The sequence below is a fragment of the Harmonia axyridis genome, chromosome 2 (genome assembly GCF_914767665.1).
Source record: "Harmonia axyridis chromosome 2, icHarAxyr1.1, whole genome shotgun sequence".
In the NCBI taxonomy this organism is placed as follows: domain Eukaryota; kingdom Metazoa; phylum Arthropoda; class Insecta; order Coleoptera; family Coccinellidae; genus Harmonia; species Harmonia axyridis.
In genome coordinates this window covers 56,154,154-56,157,818 of record NC_059502.1, presented here as the reverse complement: position 1 = coordinate 56,157,818, position 3,665 = coordinate 56,154,154, and positions in this window count along the sequence as shown.

Genomic DNA, 3,665 nt, shown 5'->3' with positions numbered 1-3,665 from the left:
TGGCGCGTGAATCAAATAATTTTTTGGCGCCCTGCTCAAAAAGCATCAATAACAACATGACCTTCCTCATAACCACCATCCTCAAAAAAAAAACAGCTCCGATGATATTCTACAATCTACAAAAATTAATTATTTAGCATTAATGAAAAAATTTGAAAAATTAATTATTGTAGATGTTTGTGGATAGTATTTGTTTTGTACTCGATTATTTTAGAAATGGTGAATTTTGTGGAAAAAATTCAGCTTTGTTGATTTCAGAAATGAAGTAATTTTTTCGAAAAAATGATAGTAGTGTAGATTTTCAATAAAAAAAGGATCATCGCACCCCTATATCTACGCCACTGGATACTTTTGGCAGGACACACTTACCTAATTCGAAACATTACTTACTTTATATCAAGACTTCAATACCCAAAAATTGAAACAAATAATTTAATAATACTAGAGTTATATACAGGGTGAGTCTTTGACTTGTACATATATTTTAACCGAAGGTTCTTGAGGTCAAAAGAAACACTTTTTTCATTTACCATTTTTTCCGATTCGGCCCTGTTAAAAAGATATAGCCATTTTAAATTTTCAAAATGAGCTAATTCACCCCTGAAAACCGGAACACTGAAGTTTTCTCAAGCATAAGATATACCGCTTGAACCTTGGAAATAAGCTACTAAATTAGAAAAACCATCATAAACTCACGTTTAACATTCCATTTGTTGAACAAAGTAGTGTTTATAATCAAATAAATGAGTTATTCCAATTTCGTTGACGCTAAAGATTAAATATTCTTCTCTTGATTTCTATTTCATTTTCGATAATTATAACGAATTGAGCTCGCTACCACCCATATTAGCTCTGATACTCATATCCATTCATTCATTATATTTCATTTATATGATATCGTTGTTTATTTTTCGTGCAAGAATTAACCTTAAAATCTCAAATAAATAATATTCATCTATGAAAGATCTAACACAGACTATAGTAATCTGTGGTTTTAAGTTTGAATTTCAAATTTCGAGTGATGCCAAATATAAACACAGCAGTTCGGTTCGAATAATCTATGTTCTAAGTTCTAACCTAAAATTTTCATTTACAGTTTACACTGTTATTGTTATAAGATATTTGTTATGAAATGAAGCATTTGATTTGTTCCAACTATCTCATAAAAATATTGAAATGCATCAATATTTTTGAAACCATCAGTATGAAAATATGGAAATATGTAAAATATTCTGGCTCTGTAATCAATGGAAAATGTTAGACTCCACTTGTAATCAAATTTGTTGTTAATGTGTACCTACATTTTAGCCAACTTTACTACTTAATTCATCTTGATTTTGGCATTGAAAATAAATGAGAAGTATTCAATGTAAATATCCACAATAGAATATTTGGTTTCTTTCAACTCACCTAATTTGTTTTCACATTAAAACAATTATGGCCCTCTTGGAAGTATGTCAATCATAAGCTCTTAGGATGAATTTATGGAATAGCAAAAGAATAAAAGTATTCAATCTCAATCACATGAAAATTTGTCTAGTATGTACCTAGTCCTAGTGATATGTTTCGATGTGAGTTTGAATGAGCCGAAGAAGAATACAGTATTGTTCGATAGCAGCAGTCTTTAGTGGGATATTGATTGTTGTCATTATAATGGGACTATTTTGTGAAAACTTTTTTAAACATGGGTTTTATGAATAATCTGGACTTTTCAAAAAGAATGTTGATTTTAGTGAAGTATCTTCTTATTATCAGAGCTGTGCCAAAGCTCAGTGATTTTTAATCAAATCGAGGAGTTGAGGTGAGCTTATTCAAATAACTTCATTTTCAAACTAAGTTGGCTAGTACTTCAATTCTTAAATCTGAGACATGACTTCATAGTAAATATTCATTTCTGTGGTTTTTTTTTCCACAATACAACAGAGTTGCATTCAGCCAAAGTACCCAATTTTTTGAATTTCACAGATAATTTTTTTTTTTTAAGATCAAGTTATTCGAAAACGGCGCTTTGTACGAGAAAATATGAAGAATACTTTTATTTTTCAAATTAGCCGAATATTCTTCAATGAACGTTCAAATTACTATTAAGAGTTGGTTTCTTCGAATTTCTGGTATTTTTATGGTATGTTATGTTCATAACAAAGAAACAGAAGAATGTGTATGGAATCTGGTGTTCGGAGAAGATGTATCACATCAAAAAAAAGCTATATTTCAAAAATCATTTCCTTCGATACAACCATTTACGAGATATAGCCGAAAATCACATTTTTTTAACGATTTTCAACAGCCTGTATCTTTTTAACCGGGCCGAATCGGAAAAAATGGTAAAGGAAAAAAGTGTTTCTTTTGACCTCAGGAATCTTGGGTTAAAATATATGTACAAGTCAAAGACTCACCCTGTATAAAAAACTGTTTTTTCAAATTTCAACACCCTGAATCTCGAAAACAAAGCTTGTTAGGATATGCGTTTATAGGAATTTTTTTCACGAAAAGTATTGTTCTCGAGGTTGATTTATCCGACGCCGAAGTGAAAAATATGTAAAACATGGATTACCCTGTATTTGAGCTGATAGTTCATCATTTTTCAGGTGAAAAATTCGTCATTTTTAGGAAATATGACTTGTAGTTTATCAATCAGTGAAATTTCCAAGAGTTATAGACCGATCGAGCACTATTGACTCGCCCTGTAAATCCGAGATAAAAGTACTCACTTCTTTGATATTATGTGACCAGCCAACAGAGATAAAATATCAATCGTTTTCCCTCCCTACAAAAGTGCGTAAAATGAGTGTTTCTTTGATGACACATGAGAGTTATTTTCTCGAAGTGCCATGAAAACGCTAATTTTATACACGAAATATAAAAATTTTTTTTTGTACAACTGTGAATGTAAATTTACATTGTCTGAAATAAATATTTTCAAAACATCAATCTAAATTGATTGTCAAAAACGTTGATTCGAAGACCTATTGCGCAAGAACGTTTACTGTTTCAAATTCTGATTATATTGAGATATACAGCAAGTATAAAGCACTGCAGCGCCTCATACGAAAACTAACAGATTATTTTTGAAATATTCGAGAAATTGAGAAAGTATCCAGTGAGGATGAATAAAATAGGAGAAATTCTCAGCTTGATTGCGAAATGGCTTGGAAAGGACATGTGAAAGAGCTACACAGGTCACTCTGTTTCAGGAGAAGCTCTGTAACTTATTTGGACAATACAGGGGGCAAAATTACCAAACATTACAACAAAATATTGAATGGTCTATTTTCTTTCAAACAAATTGAAGTATTTGATAAAATTATGGAATCAAATTTAATCTTCAAGAAATATCTAACGTTTCAGATCAGCAGCAATTTATGTTGGAAGTAATTATTCAAACTTTACTATCAATATTATTCCGAAAAAAATATTACAATAAATGAAATTGTTTTATGATGAATGAACAATTGATATTTGACTATGTTAAAAATAAATCCTTCAAGAAGTACCTAATATTTCATGTTTATTTTTCGACTCAATTTGGCCGTGAAAAAAGTATTTTTTTCACGTTGAACAAATGTAAATATTCACATTCAATATAGATGCAAAAATGTTAAGCTTTTTGACAATTGTAAAGAGAATAAATTTTTGTGTATCATTAGGAAGTAACCAGGCTGAAA